At 35.1% G+C, this 23,564-nt stretch overlaps 1 pseudogene; it reads right to left on the reverse strand.

The window, feature by feature from the left end:
* Nucleotides 1-17,975: 17,975 nt before the first annotated feature.
* Nucleotides 17,976-23,155, reverse strand: LOC109021812 (annotated as a pseudogene).
* Between the last annotated feature and the right edge of the window lie 409 nt (nucleotides 23,156-23,564).

The following is a 23,564-nucleotide window of genomic DNA, read 5'->3' on the forward strand; positions in this document are numbered from 1 at the left end:
TTTGACTTGTCATATTGGTCGTCCTGTATGTTGCAATATAGTTTGGATGTAAAGCACATAGAGAATAATATTTTTCATAATATACTGGGTACATTGATGAGCATCAACAAAAAGACGAAGGACATGATCAAGACGAGAAAATATCTTGATAGAATGAGGATTAAACATAATCTACATTTACGGGTGGAAGGCAATAGGGTGGTCATGCCGCATGCATGTTTTAGGATGACGAGGGAAGAGATGATGGACTTCTGCAAATGGTTGCAAGGTCTGAAATTGCCATATGGTTATGCTTCAAATATTGGTAGATGCGTGAGTCCTGATAACTAGAAAATCATTAGATTGGAAAGACATGACTGTCATATATTTTTGCATAAGTTATTACCTGTGAGAATTCGTGGGAAGCTGACATCTCATATACGTGTCGCCATATCTGAACTCTGTATATTTTTTAAGGATTTGTGCACTCGGATAGTAAATCGAAATGTCTTGCAGAAATTGGACGAAGACATTGCTACTATACAATGTAAATTCGAGCAGATCTTTCCACCATCATTTTTTGATTTCATAGTTCATTTAGCAATACATTTACCACGAGAGGTAATGTTGGGTGGACCGCTTCAGTTCCGTTGGATGTATCCAGTTGAAAGATATTTGGGTCGACTGAAGCGCACTGTTAGGAATCAAGCCGGAGCTGAGGGTTCAATAGCAGAGGCCGATATACACGATGAATGGTTCATATTTTGCTCTCTATATTTTCGTGGTGTTGAGACACGATTTAATCGTCAAGAGAAAAATGCTGATCTTATTGCTCCGCTTTCTCGTGAGCTATCAGTGTTTTCACAGAATGTAAGACCCTTGGGTGCACAAACGGGTTACAATTTAATTGATGGAGAGTTGGGTAAAGTTCGGTAGTGTGTGCTAAATAATTGCTAGGAGATTGATGATTATCTCAGGTATGTCGTTCCATGCTTCGAATAATTCTAATGTTCTTCAAGTTGAACTATAACTGATGTGTTCAAAATAAACTTATTTTGCATTTATTTATAACAATGAGCACATTGACAAACTTAGGACAGAAGGCGTAGAAAACATAGAGGCAAGACACGAGGAAGAATTTCCCGGATGGTTTGAAGAACATGTATGAACTAAACTTATATATATGTTATATTTTGATACTTTTAACTATGGATAATGAAATAATAAATATATATCATTTCAATTGTTAGATTTTGGATCAATGTGCTCGTGATTCCGGATCAATTTCTTCTTAATTGTATGCATTGTCCCGTGGTCCCTCAAATAGAGCACTTCGATACACTGCATGCACGGTTCAAGGTTATAGATTCGATACTCTGAATCGTGAACGTAATAGAAAGACTCAAAACTCTGGTGTGTTGGTCGAGGGGAGTCATGTAACAGATGATATTGACTATTATGATATCGTACGTGATATTATCGAATTGAAATATCTAGGTGGGTCTGTAACATATGTCTTTAAATGTGATTGGTGGGATCTAGTCAATGGTCGGGTTTCGATACATAGAGATAATCACTTTACGAGTATCAATACTGCATCTAAATGGTACGAAGATGATCCATTCGTATTGGCTTATCAAGCTACCCAAGTCCATTACTTGTTTGATCCAATGAAAACTACTGATGAAGTTAGTGGAGACATAACTTGGCGAGTTGTACAAAAATTTATCCCTCTAAATATATATGAAGCAGGAACGAGTGCAGACTACTAGAATAGTGGAGATGAAAATGACACTCCGATTGTATAGGCATACCAGGAAAATTGAGAGGGTATTAACTTGTTTGTTGACCTCGGTGCACTCGAGTTGTTCCCCTTATGTAGAGATAATGTCCCACCCGTCTATCTCGACTCGTTCGTATTAAATGATCATTCAATTCAAGTAAGTGAGGAGGAAGAAGATGAAAAGTCGGATGATGAAGACGAAGCAGAATCCGACCAGGAGGTAGATAAGGAGGATGAAGAAGAGGTGCATGATGATTATGAAGATAATATTGAGGGAGATTCTGAAATAAGAATGAAAAATACATCTGAAGATGAAAAATAAAAGTCCTAAATATTTTATTCATATAAGTGACTATAAAATATCTTGAATTCTCAACATTTCTTCTAATTATATTTCTTTGATATAATTAATTATTTTCAAGAATGCCGCCAAAACGACAACGAAGAAATGTGCCTCTGCCAAGTCCAAGTCCTGAACCCATTAAGGACTCCCCACTGGAGGAATCCGTTCCTGAAGATCAAGTTAACACGCAAGAGAACAACAGCCAGTCCACACCTTCTAGTAAGGAAATATTGTCGTTGATAATTAATTATGTAGTTAATACTTTTGTCTCAATAACTATATAACTATAATTATATTATCTATTATCATGTAGTTGATGCATCTGCATGTCGCGGTCGTGGCTATACACGTGGCATCTCTCTTGAAAAAAAAAAGGCATTGAAAACTCAAGCTTACCATTCCTAATAATTCCACTGGATGAGTGGATGATAGTGCAGCAGCGCTTTCCTCCTATATTAGCACAGTAGTTCGATCTTATGCTCCATTTTATGTGCGCTCATGGAGAGATGTTCCAAACGAGATTAAGGAGTACATTCGAAGTCGTGTGTTGGTGAGTTTACTTTGAAAGTACATTTTTTCACCTAGATTAATATATCATATTTTTTATTCAATTCACTTGTTAGGATGAATTCGACCTCGACTTTGGCCGTAGCGAGAATTTGAGAACCGTGAATGAGTTGATGGCTATACTATTCCGATGTCATAAGGGACGATGTCATGATCACTTCAAGAAGTTTGAGACGTTGGAAGAGGCTATGCAGTCTCCTTTCCAGCAGATGAAATTAGATGATTCAAGAAAGTGTTGTGATCTATTCGCATCTCCAGATTATCAGGTATTTTACGTTTATATCTTTTAATTATTTACATTCATATTCGTTCTATATATTATATGTATACATATTACACTTAATATTCTTAATATATTTTGTAGCACTTGAGTTCTACAAATGCACAGAATAGATCCACTCTAACCGTTCACCATTGTGCCGGTTCAAGGTCATTCCACCGTTTTGCTGAAAAAATGATAATTAAAAAATTATAGAATTCATTTATTTTTCTGATATTCTTTTATTTAAGTACTAACATTATCTTTCTAAAATTGCTAATGTCGCTTTATTAGAAACGTGATGATCTTGAAAACTTTTTCCTCATTCATGTCTATGCTGCTGCTCACACTAATGAGCATAGTGAGTGGATAGATCCTGTCGCTACAAATAATTATGTAAGCAATGTTAATTTTATTGAATAAATTATGTAACATGTGAATTTTTTTTTTTTATTTCTATTTCTTTTAATACATTACTTATTAACGATCATTACCTTTCAAATTGTAGGAAAAAATGATAGAGATGCAGTCAGCTTCTAGGGAATCCTCTCCTAGTGACATAGACATATTCACTAGGAGAGGTTTGGGACGATCTATCAAGCATAGATGTTCATTTTTCTCAACCTCATCGACTTCACAAATTAATAATCTTAGCAAAGATTTAGAAGCTACACGACGTGAGAATGAGTATATGAGGTCGAGACAGAAAGAGTTAGAGTCTCTCTTAGAATGACAGTCTCATTTAGAGGCGCGTTTACAGGACCAACAGAGAGACCAGGAGGAAAGAATATGCATTGAAGTCCAAGAGCAAGTGCAATGGGAGATGATGGTGCAAATAGAGCGTGTTATGACATTGCAACAGAATCGCAGTGGGCAAGGAAAAAATAAAAAATAAATTTTATTAGTAGTGGTGACTAGTTTTCATATCTAATTTTAAAATTTTATAACACATTGTTATTTGTTAATTGATGTTATGTAATATGATACAATTGATATGCTTTTAAATTTTATGAAATTAGTATTTCTGATCTGTACATTCAAATGTAAAGTAAAAACATTCGAACATTGGTTCCCATTTGAACCAACGTTCAAACGTGAATACATAAAATTGTACAGTAACATTAGAACGTAGGCATATACGTTCGAACGTACTGTCCCTCAAACAAACAAAACGTTCAAATGATTAAATGATTAACGTTCGAACAAACCTCTGAACGTACCACTTGCATTCGAACGCTCATTCGTTTACATTCGGAATAACGTGCGAATGTTAAACGTTTGAACATTGGTTCATTAACGTTCAAACGGATATTCGAACGTTTATTATAATTTATGTTCGGACGCATAAACGTTTGAACGTAAATATGATATGTTCGAACTATAATCAACGAACGTCAACTTCTCTCATTCGAACGCCAATCAGTCAGGTTGCCGTTCGAACGTTCAACCAAAAGGAACACCTCCAACCGTCACTAAAAATATTTTAGTGACGGTTCAACAGTAAACTGTCACCAATTTTTTTCTGTGAAGCACATTAGGTGACGGTCGTGGTGATGGTTTCAAACCATCACCAAATATCTTTAGTGACATTTTGACAATTTTTTGTGACGATTTCCTCTGTCACAAAAGATAAATTGTGTTGTAGTATAAAGAAACCATAGCTTAAGAGGTTCTCAGAGCTACACGAGAGAGAGAGAGAGAGAGAGAGAGAGAGAGAGAGAGAGAGAGAGGTGGGGAGGTTTTTGTTTTATTATTATTAAAACTAAAATACAGTACAAATCTTGACAGAGGGGGCTTCCCTCCAACAAATACCCCAAGTCCCAAGGAGTGTTGCGTAGCCATTACATACTTTTAATTTGTCTTTATTTTATTACTATTCATTACTCTTGAATGAATAATGATACACACAACATTTTTCACAATATTTTTTATAATACATGATAGAAAATGAGAGTAATTTTGTAAAATTGTATTACTTTTATATGTTATTTGTTAAGATTTGCTGAGATTTGATTAACGTTAGTTTTGGAGATAATCTTTACTGCACATATTTAGGAATTTGTAACCCCTTCATTCAAGGGAATTAGGTGAGATTTTATTTTCTTTCCTTGCTGATCAGATCATGAAGTGATCTGTATATGTGTATATATTATAGCCTTTTGACACAGAAATAATATAACAGAAAAAGACAGCTTTCTCAATTCTCTTTTTGTCATGGTATCAGAGCAATGATTCTATTGCTTCTGTAAATTTCCACTTACTCTAACTAAACATGTCTACACCTACAATTGATCCAGCAGATCCTCTTTTTCTTCACCCCTCTGATCATCCTGGCATGATCCTTGTTCCAAAAGTCTTAGATGGAACAAACTATGCCATGTGGAAACAATCAATGTTGATCAGCCTTGGTGCCAAAAACAAACTGGCATTCATCAAAGGAACTATGATCACTCCATATGAAATTGATCCCCAAAACTCTTTATGGCATCATTGCTAATATGGTACTCTCTTGGATATTCAATTCTCTAAGTCAAGATCTTATACACAGTGTTCTCTATGCTGCAACTCCCTCAGAAATTTGGACAGATGTTCAAGAACGATTCTCTCAAGGTGATTTTTCTCATCATTATCAAACTCAACGATCCATTGTTGAACTGAAATAGAATCAAGAATCCATTTTTTCTTATTACACAAAGATGAAAATGTTGTGGGATCAGCTAACCACTTGCAGCCCCTCAATCATATGCACATGTAGAGGTCAAAAAGATCTAAAAGAAAAGGAAGAAACAATTCGACTTGGTCAATTTCTTATGGGACTCAATGAGACATACTGTGTTGTACGAGGACAAGTTATGCTCATGCATCCTTTACCAACTGTCAAAAAGGCATACTCACTTTTATGTGAAGAAGAAAAGCAGCAAGGCCTCACTGAAACAAAGAGCAGTGATCTTATCCATGCCATGAGTATCCATACTTATGAGAACTCCAAGGAGTCACAACTTATGGCTTCAAGACAACCAAAACAGTGGTCATCCACTCATTCCAAGCCTCAAGGCAATCGAAAACCTCTTCATTGCTCTTATTGTGAAGGCACTACTCACACTGTGGATCGATGCTATTTTCTCAATGGATTCCCCGTTGGACACAAACTGCATGGCGAAGAAGTTCAACCACCCAATCGAAGCAGAAAAACTGTTGCTCACCAAGCCAGTGTAGAAATCATTACACACAAGCCCTCCATCGACCCTACTCCTCAATTTACCTCTGAAGAACTTGCTCAAATCATAGCCTTTTTTAATGGTAAACAACCTGTCCAAGCAAACTATACAGGTATTTCTGCCCCTTTCTATTCTTCCTTTATTGCACAAAAGATAGACTTGAGTCACTGGATCATTGACAGTGGCGCCACTAATCACATAGCCACATCTGTTCCCATTACTTCTCCTCTCTCTTCTCATGCAACCTTGCCCAATGGTGCCTGCTCTACCATAACTGTCATAGGTTCCACCCAACTTTCAACTCACATGCATGTTAAAAACATACTTTGTGCTCCATCTTTTCATGTCAATTTATCGTCTGTTAGTTAACTCACAGCTGCCTTACATTGTTCCATTCACTTCTTTCCTACTTTTTGTGTATTGCACGACCTAACTTCGAAGAAGATGATTGGTTTGGGGAAGCAACTTAATGGATTGTACTACTTCGTGCCATCAATAAAATCTACATCACCTTCCACACCGATCACTTATCATGTAGACTCCACTCCAAAAATTCCATGGCACCAGCGATTAGGACATCCCTCCAAGGCACCTTCACAGTTTTTGAGTCATGTTATTCCTTTATTTGTATTTAATTCTCAACATTTGTGTGAAACTTGCCATTTGGCGAAGCAAACACGGCTACCTTTTTCTTCTAATACTATTCAAACTTTACATTCTTTTGATCTTCTTCACTGTGATATTTGGGGACCTCTTCATACTGCAACTTATCCAAGAGCACATTATTTTTTAACCATTGTCGATGACTATACAAGATTCACATGGATATTTCTCATGCAATTCAAATCCGAGACACAAGGGTTACTAAAAACCTTCATCTCTTTTGTTAATACTCAGTTTAATTGCCAAGTTAAATGTATTCGTAGTTACAATGGCTCAAAATTCATATCCATGAAACCATATTTTTCCAATCTTGGCATATCATTTCAAAGCCCTTGTCCATCTACACCTCAACAAAACGGTGTAGTTGAACGAAAGCATCAACATCTCTTAAATGTTGGCAGAGCCTTAAGAATTAATGCTAATCTTCCACTGCAATTTTGGGGGGAGAGTTTGCTCACTGCCACCTATCTTATCAATCGTCTTCCTACCCCTGTGTTGCAACACAAATCTCCCTATGAAATGTTGTATAACAAGCCACCCATTTACTCTCATTTACGACTATTTGGATGTCTTTGTTATGCAACAAATATGCACCCCACTCACAAATTTGACTCTCGTGCCAGAAAATGCACCTTTGTTGGCTATTGTATTGGTCAAAAAGCTTACCGCTTATATGATCTCAAAACTCACCAATTTTTCTCAAGTCAAGATGTCATCTTTCATGAGGAAATTTTTCCTTTTCATACCATAGAATCCTCACCAGCCACAACCATTTCCCAACCTGAGATAATCGAATACCCTACAGAGCCACCCTCTCTTCTAAATCGTCTTAATTCATCATTACCCGAGACCACTTCCACAGAAAGTTCCTCTTCTCCAACCCCCCCCCCCCCAAACTTTGTAGAAGTGAATGCACCAGAAAACCATACATTCTTCTTCAAGATTTTCATTGTGGACAAGTGAGTACAATGTCATCAAATGCAACCCCCAACCAAGAATCTTCAACCAAGTCAGATACTCAATACCCTTTAAGTAACTACATTTCATATGATTCTTTATCTTCTAATCATAAACACTTTGTCAATGCTATTTCAAGTGTTCTCGAACCAACCTCCTATGCACAGGCTGTATTAGACCCAAAATGGCAAGAGGCTATGCAACGTGAACTTCATGCCCTCACTACTCAAAAGACATGGTCTTTGGTTCCTTTGCCTACTGGTCATCGTCCTATTGGCAGCAAATGGGTATATCATATCAAATACAATTCTAAAGGCACGATTGAACACTACAAAGCACGGTTAGTTGCCAAAGGATTTTCTCAACAAGAAGGCTTGGATTACATCGAAACATTTGCACCTGTTGCTAAGCTAACAACTGTTTGATGTCTTCTTGTTGTTGCTACTGCTAAACAATGGCCATTACATCAAATGGATGTCACCAATGCCTTCCTTCATGGTGATTTAGAGGAAGAGGTATATATGACTCCACCACCGGGTCTTTGCCGACAAGGGGAGAAGCTTGTATGTCGACTGCATAAGTCCCTCTATGGACTTAAACAAGCCCCTCGAAATTGGTTTGCAAAATTCTCTCATGCTATCAAAAAGGTTGGTTTTGTTCAATCACATTCAAATTATTCTTTATTTGTGAAGATTAAAGGTCCATCTACAACTATGGTGCTTATCTATGTAGATGACATAGTGATAACAGGCAATGATGCTATTGCTATACAGAGTCTCAAAGATTTTTTGCATCAACAATTCCACATCAAAGATCTCGGTTCTTTAGAGTTTTTTCTTGACTTAGAAGTTGCAAGGTACAAAGAAGGCATTGTAATCTCTCAATGAAAGTATACCTTAGAGATTATAGATGATGTTGGTTATTTGGGTGCTCAACCTTTTCCAATGGAAGTAAATCTAAAGCTCACAGATGATCAAGGTGATTTGCTACATGATCCAGAGCGCTATAGAAGATTAGTTGGGAAATTAATCTATCTCACAATCACAAGACCAGACATTACATACTCAGTCAATATCATAAGCCAATTTATGCATGCACCTAGAAAGCCTCATTGGAATGCTGCTCTTCGCATTATTAAATAACTTAAAGGAAGTCCAAGTCTCGGCTTGTTATTTTCAGCAAGCAATTCTTTCAACTTGAAGGCTTATTGTGATGCAAATTGGGCAAACTGTATTATGACTCGAAGGTCCACTACAGGTTATTGTGTGTACTTGGGAAACTCACTGATTTAATGGAAAACAAAGAAACAGAAAACAGTCTCCAGATCATCCTCGGAAGCTGAGTACAGGTCCATGGCAGCAGCAACTTGTGAATTGACTTGGCTCAGATTTTTACTTAATGACATGCAGATATCCACAGGACTAGCAAAGTTATTATGTGATATTCAAGCTGCACTTCACATAGCAGCAAATCCAGTATATCATGAGCACACCAAGCACATAGAACTCGATCGCCATGTTGTAAGAGAAAAGATACAAGAAGGTCAAATTGTTACAGAATTTGTTCCATCTCAATTGCAGCTGGCAGATGTTTTTACAAAAGCTCTTGGAGGAAATGTGTTTAAAAACTTAAGAAGCAAGTTGAACATGCTAGATATACATGCTCCAACTTGAAGGGGAGTGTTAAGATTTGCTAAGATTTGATTAACGTTAGTTTTGGAGATAATCTTTACTACATATATTTAGGAATTTGTAATCCCTTCATTCAAGGGAATTAGGTGAGATTTTAATTTCTTTCCTTGCCGATTAGATCATGAAGTGATCTGTATATGTGTATATATTATAGCCTTTCGACACGGAAATAATATAATAGAAAAATACAGTTTTCACAATTCTCTTTTTGTCATTATTTTACAATAATATCCCTCGTTTTAAAACATAATTGTGAAATTTATTGTGAAAAGTATTGTATTTATCATTTTTCTTCTGTTAATTTTTTAGTATCATTAAAACAAATGGAGCCATCCCATTTATCAAATCTATGTGAATGCAGGTGGCACCACTGTATTTTTTTTTGCTTACTGGTACGAGTCATTCATTGATTATTCCCATGGTAAAGCTCTCTTCATGGTTTGAGGACTACGTTTACCTATTCATTGAAGTTTCTTCTAAACAGGCATCAAGGATTCAGGTTATTACAAAGCAATTGAGTGGTTTCAAGTACTGTAACTATTTTAAAATTGTTCAACCCCTTTCTATTAGTAAAATTGGATTACAATTTACAAGCCACAACCATAAAAGAAATAAGGCTCAGAGAACATAGCTTTCTTTTATGCATACCAACCTCCAGTTACTACTGCATTCCCGAAAAGACTGAATCCAGCAACTTCCCAATACACCATCTCATGACATGGAGATGGTTGTACTTCTTCCATGCATACCAATTTGAAGTCGTTATTGCCAATTCACTGACTTGGAAAGGGGGAAGAAGGGAATGCAAACAAACTGCCAATCCACCATCTCAAGATATGGAGTGAGAAGCTCTCCCTAAATGCTCTGCTTAGACTGAAGTTTATTTCATGTAATATATATATTCTCAATCCAAACCAAAATCTCAATCTTTTAATTTGAACTTCAGGGAACCAAACTAAGGGAAAAAGGATAGGTATTGGCGAGCTTACTCCAGCAAGTCATCTGGATTGAAGTTCAGAGACTCCCTCCATATGAGCTCATTTATATCTTCCTCATCCAAGGATGTCTACTCAAAACTAAAGTTGAAAGGAGAAGGGCAAGTGGGCTCCTCATTTATCTCATGAAGACTGGACAGGTAAGGGTGATTTAGTGCTTCCCCAACTTCACATTTACCACAAAAAGGAAAAGTTTATATCCTCGTCAGCAAAGCAATAAAGAATAATTAAATTGTATTTTATTGAAGTAGTGTTTGGGGGAATACCAGTTATGTGTTTGCATGGATCACAAACTAGCATTTTCTCTGCAAGATCTATTGCCAGAGGGGACACATTCGGAAACTTCTTTGTAAACGGTTGCTTTGGAAAATGAGGGAGCTGCTTCACATACATTTGAGCATTATCACTTCTTAAACATCCAAGATCTGAATCATCCGGTGAACCTAATAGCCATTTTAGCAATGATTAAAAAAAAAAAATTATACACCACATTGCCATTCTGTTTTCATTCCACTGTGTAAGATATGACACATTTATCATTATTGGATAATTGTTTATCATTTAATGGTGATAAATGTGTTACATCTTACATAGTGAGATGAAAATATGATAGAAATGTGATGTATAGCATTACTCTAAAAAAACATATAAAGATAACCATATAAAAAATATATACAAAACCCCCACTCTTGATCTAACTTGATTACCATCCAAATTCTATAACAAATAATACAGAAGGCATCCATAATACAACATGGAAGCTAAATTTCTCAAAATCTAATACAAATACTTACAGAGAATTTTGGCGTTAAAGTGTGAGTGATTTAGGTGTATTAAACTTATGGTTAGTAGATTTCTCTATCTCCATCATAGACATGGACGGTTCCAATCGGGCCACTCAAGGCCCTGTTTGGTTTCACAAATTATCTTAACTCATCTCATATCAACATTCAAGCATCATTCAAATACAAATTAACACTTTTTAGTTTCAAATTTTCAACTTTTTCATCTAATAATTACCTAATCATTATAATTTTCTCAAATTTTCAAACGAAACACAAAAAATAATTCAACTTTTTCAAATCTCAAAAATAAAAATTATATTAAAAAATTATATTCTAATAATATTTTAATTTCATAATAGTTTTATTTAACATTTTCTCCCTCCTTTTTCAAAATCTTATAAAGCATCTAACTCAAACCATTTCACTACTATTCACAAACTATCTCCCTACTATCTACTACTCTCATGTAATTGCTAAAATTTATTCTTCCATCTTCTACTTCTCGCCAATCTAAAAATACCTATTTTAAAACTACATATTCCATTCTGCGATGTATGGAAAAGGTGCCTTGTAACTTAAGCCAGTTTCCATTAAAATAATCATAGATGGCCAACGTTGCAAAAGGGGAGAGCAATGAAAGGGCAACATGTTCGCTGGGGAAATTATTTGTTACCTTCTTATCTGTAAGCACTCATTTCAAATAAATTTGTAAAATTAGTATTAATCAAGGACTTAGGAAAAAGAAATAATATTTATTTGATTCTCTCTGCATATGATTTTGTAAAGAATAAAGATAGAAAGATGTTATTATTAGGAGTATCTATTTTGTACACATGATATGTCATCATATAAACCATATATCTTTCTAAGTGTTGGAAATAATTAACTAAAAACAACCATACAGTAAGTGTAAAATGTACACTACTATATTAATGTTTTATTACGAGCAAAAAAGTTAAGAAATCTCAATATTTGTGCACGTGAACCAGCTTTATTACACGTATCCGCCTGCATGCATATGGAGGGCATTTTAGTAGAATAATGACGTTCTTATTATAACTAGTTTACACAAATCTCAATACATTTAAGAAAAATGATATTTGCTATTTTAGAGTGAAGGGTCAAGCATTTTTTTTTAATAAATTTGGGATTTATATAATAAAAAAATTATTTTTTAATAATAGACTATATTTTTTTTTTTTAAAAGATACATCTTAAGATTGTATCTAGTATAGCATTTCTCTACATTTAAATCAAGATTTGAAAAGAATTTATAGAAAATTTGATAAATATTATAGTGACAAATAGATTTCATAAAAGTAAAGTTACACATTGATATGATTTGATATGGTACGTTAGATTGTAAAATTATATTTAAATAGATCTAATATATCATATAAAGTTGCATTAATTTATAAATTTAATTTTATAAAATATGTTTATGAATATAACACTTCTAAAAAATATATGGAGCCCTATCATCTTCCCTCGTCAACGGTCAAGGATTTGTTAATGTTGTTATCTATCTTAAAGTACACATCTATTTATATGGTCTCAATAATAAAATTACGTTTACAATATAACATTTTCAAAGAAAAATCTTCTAGAAAAATAATAAATAAATAGGAATGTCACTTCACCAATATACTATAAGATATACCTTTATCTATTTACATAAAAATAAATACAAAATTACCAGTGTCAACTTTATCCATTTGATTAAAAAAAATGCTAATGGACTCAAACATCTAATCATAAGTATGCACGATGGTTTAATGGATAGAGGATCTACATTCTCAACTATTGAGAAGAGGTATATAAGCCATCAAATCTTGGGACGCGTATTTGGCGTGTACATGCATCTAACAATAACAATTCAATACAAGCATCCACATATTAAAATAATAATAATAATTTGTGCAAATATATTATAAGCTATATCTTATCCATTCACATAAAAATAAATACATATATTACACATGAGGACAAAAATTATCAATGTCAACTTTATCCATTTTATTAAAAAAAATGCTAATGGATTCAAACATCTAATCATAATGGTATGCATGATGGTTCAATAGATAAAGGATCTACATTCTCAAGTAAGGAGAAGGGATATATAGGCCATCAAATCTTGGGACATATATTCAACATGTACATGCATCTAACAATAACAATTCAATACAAACATCCACATATTTAAAAAGTAAAATAAAATAATTTGTACAAATGTCAAAACACAAAATTTCGTCGTTCTAATGTACATGTGTCCATACCGTGGGAAAAAAAAGGCTCAGGAGGTGCAAGGGTGGATCACACTCACCAAGTCCAAGAGTGGGTATATGTACTTATGTAGCTTATAAAAACAAAGGAAGTGGGGTCGTCGACTTCTGGCTCTAGCTACAGCATCCGCTTCAAGTTAGGGGTGTCAAATCGTGTTAACGGGTCATGTTCGTGTCGTGTCAATGTATGTACATTACACTTAATGGGTCAACACGAACACGACCTGTTAAGGATTTCGTGTCAAAATTCCAAACCCACGACACAGTAAGATAACAGGTTGACGCGACACGACCCATTATGACCCGTTAATAAATAAGAAATAAATTCACACAATGCGACACGACACGACCCATTCCGTTTCAACCCGATTACATCCCAAATATAATAAACAAAATATACAATGTAAATATATTAATGTTACAATTCCAAATATAATAAAAAATTAAAAACACAGATCTAAACAAATTTAGAACTTAAAGAAGAAAGTGGAGTGTCCTCCTTGCCCTTTAGGTCTAAGGGGATAAAGGTAAATATAATTTTCTTAACGGGTTATAAAGGGTTGACCCGTTAGTGACTCGTTAAGCAATCGTGTCTTAACGGGTCAACCCGTTTTTACCCGAACCTGTTAAGGTTAAATCCTAATCCGTTTTTATCATGACGTGTTCATATTAGGTTAATGGGTCGTGTCACATATTGCCACCCCTACTTCAAGCTCTGTCTCGCAGTGGTAATTTGGCCTCTTGTTGGGCCATAGGTTTAGCAAAAGCTACAATATGAGTAGAGAAACCAAAGCCCGAGAGGTTCTCAGAGCTACACGAGAGAGAAGGGGGAACCCTTTTTTTTTTTTTTTTTGGGCAAGATAAACATTATATTAAAACTAAAATATAGTACAAACCTAATAGAGAGGGCTCCAACAAATACCCCAAACTCCTAAGGAGTGTGGCGTAGTGGTCAAATAGGACTTTAGGGCAAGCCCTATTACTCGAACATTCTCGATTTGAGTAGCCATTACGTACATTTAATTTTTCATTACTCTCAGAGTTATCAGATTAAGAGAGTTTAATTTGTCATTCAATTATTTGAGGCGCACTTATTATAAACTTTGGCCACTATATTTTAGGATGAGTAATGATACACATAATACTTTTCGTAATACATGATGTAAAATGAGGGTAGTTTTGTAAAGTTATATTACTTTTATATGTTATTTTATAATAATATCCCTCGTTTTAAAATATAATTATGAAATATATTGTGAAAAATAGTGTATTCATCATTTTTCTTCCGTCGAGTTTTTAGTGTCTTTAAAGCAAACGGAGCCATCCCATTTATCAAATCTATGTGAATGCAGATGGCACCACTGTATTGTTTTGCTTACAGGTGTGAGTCATTCATTGATTATTTCCATGGTAAAGCTCTCTTCATGGTTTGAGGATTACGTTTACCTAATCATTGAAGTTCACATCTTTTGGTTTCATATCTTTCACACAAATCTCCCCCAATTAGTTTTCTATGATTTTGGAGGGAAAACAAATGGCTTCCTCATGAAACAACATTTATCCGGTTCAAGACTCTCACCAAGAATTCTCAACCTCCTATTGGACCTAGCTTTTAGATTCTAGATGGAAACAATGATACTGCAACACACCACACCTCTTTTAATTTGTTTTTTCTTTTTTTCATAACAAGTATGTTGTCAATAGATTATGAGTAGAACAATTCAATTAATTGTGCAAGAATAAAATAAGGAAATTTAAAAAAAAAAAAAAAAAACATATATGATGTGTGGTGTGAAATGCTGAGTAGCATATCTCAAAGTTTCTTTAGATCAGTTGGAAAGTAGTATTTGTAAAAACATATGAAGTTTCTTCGCCTCAGGGATTCAGGGTATTACAAAGCAATTGAATGGTCTCAAATACTGTACCTATTTTAAAATTGTTTAACTCCTTTCTATTAGTAAAATTGGATTACAACGTACAAGCCACAACCATAAAAGAAATAAGGCTCACAGAACATAGCCTTCTTTTATGCATACCAACCTTCAGTTACTACTGGATTCCCGAAAAGACTGAATCTGGCAACTTCCCAATACACCATCTCATGACATGGAGATGGTTGTACTTCTTCCATGCATACCAATTTTAAGTGGTTATTGCCAATTCACCGACTTGGAAAGGGGGAACAAGGGAATGCAAAGAAACAGCCAATCCATCTTCTCAAGATATGGAGGCAGAAGCTCTCCCTAAATGCTTTGCTTAGACTGAAGTTTATTACATGCAATATATATATTCTCAATCCAAACCAAAATCTCAATCTTTCAATTTGAACTTTGGCGAACCAAACTAGGGGAAAAAGGATAGGTATTGGCGAGCTTACTCCAGCAAGTCATCTGGATTAAAGTTCAGAGACTCCCTCCATCTGAGCTCATTTAATCTAAGGATGTATGCTCAAAACTATAGTTGAAAGGAGAAGGGCAAGTGGGCTCCTCATTTATCTCACCAAGACTGGACAGGTATGGGTGATTTAGGGCTTCCTCAACTTCACATTTACCACAAAAAGGAAAAGTTTATATCCTCGTCAACAAAGCAATAAAGAATTAAATCGGATTTTATTGAAGTAGTGTTTGGGGGAATACCAGTTATGCGTTTGCATGGATCAAAGACTCGCATTTTCTCTGCAAGATCTGTTGCCAGAGGGGACACATTCGGAAACTTCTTTGTAAATGGTTGCTTTGGAAAATGAGGGAGCTACTTCACATACATTTGAGCATTATCACTTCTTAAAAATCCAAGATCTGAATCATCCATTGAACCTAATATATAGTTGTTTTGGCAATGATTAAAAAATAAGACAATTTTATACACCACATTACCATTCCGTTTTCATTCCACTATGTAAGATATGACACATTTATCACTATTGGATTATCCTTTATTGGATGATTCTTTATCATTTAATGATGATAAATGTTACATCTTACGTAGTGAGACGAAAGTATAATAGAAATATGATGTATAGCATTACTCTAAAAAACATATAAAGATAACCATATAAAAAATATATATAAAACCCACTCTTGATCTAACTTGATTACCATCCAAATTCTATCACAAATAATACAGAAGGCTTCCATAATACAACATGGAAGCTAAATTTCTCAAAATCTAATGCAAATACTTACAGAGAATTTTGGCGTTAAAGTGTGAGTGATTTAGGTGTATTAAACTTATGATTAGTAGATTTCTCTCTATCCATCGTAGACATGGACTGTTCCAATCGGGCCACTTAAGGTCCTGTTTGGTTTCACAAATTATCTTAACTCATCTCATATCAACATTCAAGCATCATTCAAATACAAATTAACACTTTGTAATTTGAAATTTTAACTTTTTTATCTAATAATTACTTAATCATTACAACTTTCTCAAACTTCCGAGCGAAACACAAAAAATAATTCAACTTTTTCAAATCTAAAAAATAAAAATTATATTAACAAATTATAAACAATATTTTAATTATATAATAGTTTTATACATTTTCTCTCTCCTTTTCCAAAATCTTATAAAGCATCTAACTCAAACGATTTTATTACTATTCACAAACTATCTTATTACGATCTGCGACTCTCATGTAATTGCTAAAATTTATTCTTCCATCTTCTACTTCTCGCTAGTCTTAAAATACCTATTTTAGAACCACATATTCCATTTTGCGACGTATGGAAAAGGTGCCTTAGAACTTAAGCCAGTTTCCATTAAAATGATCATAGATGGCCAACATTGCAAAAGGGAAGAGTAATGAAAGGGCAACATGTTCACTGGGGAAATTATTTGTTACCTTCTTATTCGTAAGCACTCATTTCAAATAAATTTGTAAAATTAGCATTAATCGAGGACTTGGGAAAAAGAACTAATATTCATTTGATTCTCTCTACAAATGATTTTGTAAATCCCCAAAAATCAGTATTTGTAGAAAGCAAAAAAAGTTAAGACCACGTGAACGAGAAATTTAGTTTATATGCGGTGATAATACATATTGTAAAGTAAATGAATGCAAGATCAATTACAATGAATATATTACACTATATTTAAAAAAAAAAACACACACACACACACACACCCACCAAGCAATACCTTATTCTTCTAGGCACCATTGTCCCTTAAGTTGCACCTATATTTGAGAGAGAAATAATGCTTTTCATCCGAGATTTTTTTACTCCTAGTTATACCGGCTGATGTAATATAATGTAAGTGATTGATACATTAATATGATAAACGTTCGAAATCACTTAAAATGTGTCACCTCAACAAGTCTGACTAGAAATAACAAAATCTAGGATAAGAACTAGCATTATTCTATTCGAGAGAATTGTAACCTCGACTTGCCGATGTGATCATTGAGATTTGTCGAATAGAACTGCCCAAATACCTCATCATCTGTGGTGGTATCACGTTAAGGGACTTTACCATCTATAGCAACATGGCCTTCAAAGACCACTCCATCTATATCAGCATCATCTTCAAAGACCTCATCATGCGTGGCAACATGGCCTTCAAAGACCACACCATTTATAGCAACATCCCCTTCAAAGATCTCATCGTTTGTACTAATATGATCATTTTCACAGGCCTTACTATCAATAGAAAAACCTAATTCAGAGACCTCATCAACTACAAAAGCATCATCCTCAAATACCCTATCAGTAACAGCATCAAAACAGATATATTGGATATCACTTGCATTTTTGTCCGTTATGTTTGGGGCATCAACCAAGACATGAACTCCACACTTCTTCACCCCGGCAAATGCCCCTAAATCAAAGGAAAACTCAATTTCGTCTCCACTTACTAGCTCCATTATTTTGAAAGAGTTACCAAGGACCACAAACTTGTTTCTTAAAATAAACCATCGGAATACAAACAAATTATCTGAATAGCTCACATGCAAGTGACTTGGTGCAGTTGGAAGAATATCCAGTTGGTAGCCTTTAGTTTTATTGTGAACTGCCATCTTGATTCGAGGCCATTCGATAAAGTTATCTTCTAACCACCACATATGGGAAGTTTTTGTGCATGTATAAACAGCACAAATATATAATATACGAAAATCACCCTCTGAAACCGAAGGTACGTGAAACGATATGGAAGATCCCATTTCCTGATTGTTGAACCAATTTGGAATCTCACTAGTAGGGAACATAATCAAACGGTTACAAGGAGTATAGTTGGTCCGTGTACACTGTATCAAACAAAAAAAGGGTTCAGAGAATTGTTGAGACGAGAGAGAGAGAGAGAGAGAGAGAGAGAGAGAGAGAACCTGAAGAACATTCTCACTAAAATCAGATGACAGATTGTCGCACCCAACCAAACCAACTTGTATGTTAGATTCCAAGTTTAAGCCTTGAATATCAACCAGGTTGCGGCAGTCATCAAGGGAAAGTACAACTAACTTAGAACTCGAGGAAAATGAAAGTGTTTCCAATGATGAGCAGCCCCAGGCAAATAGGGTCTCTATATTTGCAGGGAGTCCTGAAATCGAGTAAAGAGATTTGCACCGATCTAAATACAGATTTTGTAATTTAGAAAGGCCACTAATGCTATTGGGTAGGATACGAAAATTGTTTTCTGATAAATCCAAGCCTTGAAGGGAAGAGAATCCCCCAAGATCAAGGGGAATCTTATCTTCAGACAAATTGCAGTCCCTAAGAACTAGTTTTCCCAAAGTGCCAAATCCACAAACAGAAGCTCGTAGCAAAGTTATGGGATTCAAACTTCTTGGCGATATCCACGATGATAAGCGTGATAGCCTAGATCCTGAGAATTCTATGCATTCAGATAAGGATAAGCCTTTCCAATTCATCAAAAAACTCAAGGACGATGGGAGTTGCTTAATGGCAGTTCCTCCTATAAACAGCTCTTTTAAAGCCAACATATTTCCCAAATTCTCTTGTAATTTTTCAAGCTGTATGCAGCCAGACAAGTGAAGAGTTTCAACAGATTCTAATTTAGAAATGCTGTTTGGGAGATTCCTTAGGTTCTTGCATCCTTTTAAATTCAACAAAACAAGCCCTTCAAGATATCTTACGGAGTCATGAAGCTCAATCAAGTTTATGCAACCTTCCAAAACTAGCATCTCTAGATGTGGGACTCGTGAGAAGCATGGTGATTTGCAGAGATTTTTGGAATAGCTGAGATTAAGGACTTTCAACTTGTTGAATACCTGGATTATGTATATAACAACTGAGATTTTTGGAATAGCCAAGACTTTTAGTGTGTGTGAACAAAAAGATTTAGTGCTTCCGATTACTAACATCAAAAGAGGAATATAAGGTACAGTAAAATTCGTTACCCTGTTCTCCTTCCAGACTTCTTTAAAATTACCATGCTGCAAGTCAAGCACAACAAGCTTCTCTAGATGAAAATTTTGCGGTAGAATTTTCAATGGGCAGTTATGCCAACATAGCCATCTTAGCTCTTTGGAAAGAAGCTCAAAACATCCTGTGAGATGCACATTATTGATTTGGAGCAACCTCAAATTCTTCATCTTTGCAAATCCAACGGTTTTCAAATGTATGTCGGCAAGTGAGGGTGGATTTAGCACGACCCCCTCCACTACTTCAGATCCCTAGCAAAATATGAAGTTAGATTAGCAACATATTCCTCCTCTTTCTAAGGCTAGAACATACTCAAATTGGAGTGGGCCTAGATATTTTGTTCATAACTTAACAGACAAATTGACTTGAGAGATTTAGATATGAATAGAATTGCTTAAAACGTGATTGAATACTTCTTAATATTGTCATATGAGCTTTCAACTAACTGATCTATAGAAGTTTTGGATTGAATTACAGATGGTTAAAATATGTTCACACAATGATGCATCAAAGTCGACAAGATAGAACTCTTATGCAAGCCAAGAGATCATTTATATCATGTCTCTATATATATGTGCACATGGTTATGCATAAATGTAAATGTCTTACCATATGTTCACTGTTTAGTACATTTAACACATCCTCATGAAACCACAACCTACTATGTCTTCCTGGATCTTTACATGAACTTTCGCAAACAATTTCCCTTCCTATATCTCGAATCAAATCATGCATCCTCAGCTTATTATGGCAATCTATTATCACAACAGACCTCCGAGCAAGATTACGAATACCAATATCAGGAAAAAAACCACACCCGTGGAGAATTTTGTTAACATATTTTGCGTCCATCCCTATAAAGAAGCATGCAATATCAAGGAATATGTCCATTGTTGTCTCATCTAAAGAATCAAAGCTTACTCGAAGTATTTTTTGAATGTGGTGGTCAGGCATTTTTTGTAATTTTTCCACTGTGCTTTTCCATTCGGTAATGCTTCTTCCCAAGAGAAAAGAACCCAAAACTTCAAGAGCTAACGGATGCCCTCCAGTATACTTCACTACACTAATCGAAAGCTCATGGTAATCTTCCATTGGATAGTTTCCTAATTGCTTTAGCAAATGTTCATCTTTAGTCGTTGCAATGATTCTACTTCCAGCACCGAACCAGTCAATGTTGCCAGCTAATGCATGTAGTTGATCCACATGATCCACGTCATCAAGAACAACAAGAACTTTTTTCCTAGCAAGGAGTTTCTTAATCCAATAGATTCCTCTATCAACATTTTCAAATGGCCAATCTCTGTTTTCAAGATATCAATAAGAAGATTTTTTTGTAACTTGACTAAACCATCAAACTGCCTTGAAGTTTCTTTAATGTCTCGGAGAAAAGTACTTCCTTCAAATCCATCATTTATTTGGTTATAAACAGCTTTTGCTATGACTGTTTTACCTATTCCACTCATCCCATGGATGCTAACAATGTGAACATCATTTTTTTCCAGATGTAATAAGCTCCACAACACGAAAATCTATTCCTATCGGGTGTTTGGCCACATTCAAGTGATTAGGGTGTAATTGATGCAAAATTTCTTTGATGATCTTATCGATGAACTTTGCTTCATACCTGCAGATTACAATTCAAATGGGAAATAAGACAGTAAATCATTCTAAGCAATTAAGTTATCAAAGTTATTGAGAATATAAATTATATTTATTTCTGTACAGGTTCTTGTCATACATCACACATTGCAAACCGACCAAACTCATCACACTTGCTAAGATTTTGCAGCATGTAAAGTTTACAATTGGAGATACAGACACATAGATCGACCCCTATATCTGTGATTCAGCAAACAAGTCCTACCCTGTGAACATAAAGAAAAGGGAGAATTAAAGGAAATAGAATCTTAGGGACTTGATATGGCTTTCTTGTTTTTGTTTGCTTGTTGTTAAGATGAACAATAAATTTCATTAAGATGGTAAACAATAAAGGGGGTGGGTAGATATATGTCATTGGTTGAATGGTGTCTCCATTATGAAATTGTTGTGTCAAAAACAAGTCTTTTGTAGCACCATTTCAACATTCCTTTGAGCTCGTGCCCTCATTATTGAAAAAAAAAAGTGTGTGCATGTATGTATGTATTTATGTATATACATATATATATACGTGCACATACATACATACACAACACACGCGCGCACACATATATACATATATATATATACACACACATATATATATATGCATATATAGGAATATTTCAGAATTCTTGGATTATAACGCATATATATATATAGAAGAATATTTCAGAATTCTTGGATTATAAGGTATGTGTCCGTCCAAACAGCACAAACACGACCAAACTAAGCCCAACATGAAGCATGCTGTAATAATTTGAAATTGTTTTTGTAGATGAAAATATAGATTAATTTTGAATGCTTATATGATTTAGATTAAAAAAATAGTATAATACCCGTTGGAAACACTCTCGAGATCCCAGCCGGAACAGTTTGCAGCTTCTGTTAGAGCTGCTCTCCACCTTTTTACCCTCATCATGTCCTGCTGAAACCGCTCTTCATGCCGCGCAAATGATTCGGCAAAAGTTCCAGTCTGGTTTCGAACATCTGTAGGGCTCACATGATAAAATACAGGGAAAAGAGTATGGCTTTTCGTATTCTTGCAATGCACAATTTCTGCAAGCTCGTCAAGACACCACTTAGAAGAAGCATAGCCTTGGGAAAAGACAACAATGGAAATCCTTGATCCACGGATCGCATTGAGTAGTTCGGTAGAGATGTTTTCCCCTCTTCGAAGCGCGTCGTCATCTCGGAAGGTATCAATTCCGACTTTCACCAAAGCGGAGTAGAGGTGATCGACAAAACTCTTGCGCGAGTGTCTTCACCACTGAAACTCAGGAAGATGTCATAATCCCACTGATCATCAGAACTGTGTTCCAAAGATGATGGAAGGGTTGGAGTAACCATGGAAACGAAGGTGTTTCTTGGGATTGAGATTGATTGGACTGGAAAAGAGACAAAACTTGGGAGTTAACAAACGGGATATAGGGAGGTTCTCACTTCTCAGAATCAGAGAAAGGGAGAACGAAGAGCTTAGAGAGAGAGAGAGAGAGAGAGAAGTTGTCTGCAATCTTTTGATTTTTGAAGCCTTCGTGCGTTGACAATTTCCTAGTGGTGCTCAGTCAATTGCAATGCTGAGCGAGGAGGGCATGTTGCATCGATCCTAGCCGTCCATTTTTCGTCAACGAAGTGGCTGCCATGGCAGCTTACCTTCCCCGACAGACACAGCTTCGTTATATAAATTCAAAATAATGCAAATTGCGTTATCCTGTGTAATTTTGTTTTTCTCGCTTTCACACAGATTCACACCCGTCCAGTGTTTGTCTATACTCCAAAGTGGATTTCGAAGCCATCTGAGGCCACGTTTGTCCAAAGTGGATTTCGAAGCCATCTGAGGCCACGTTTGTTTTTAAAAAATATCTTATCTTATCTCATTTTATCTTATTTAATTATTATAATTTTTTTAACTTTTAATACAAAATAAAATAAACAATTCAACTTTTTCAAATCTCAAAATAAAAATAATATTAAAAAATATATTCTAATAATATTTTTTTTAACTTTTTAACTTTAATCTTATTTCATCTCAT

This window comes from Juglans regia, chromosome 5, assembly GCF_001411555.2.
Source record: "Juglans regia cultivar Chandler chromosome 5, Walnut 2.0, whole genome shotgun sequence".
Taxonomy (NCBI): Eukaryota; Viridiplantae; Streptophyta; class Magnoliopsida; order Fagales; family Juglandaceae; genus Juglans; species Juglans regia.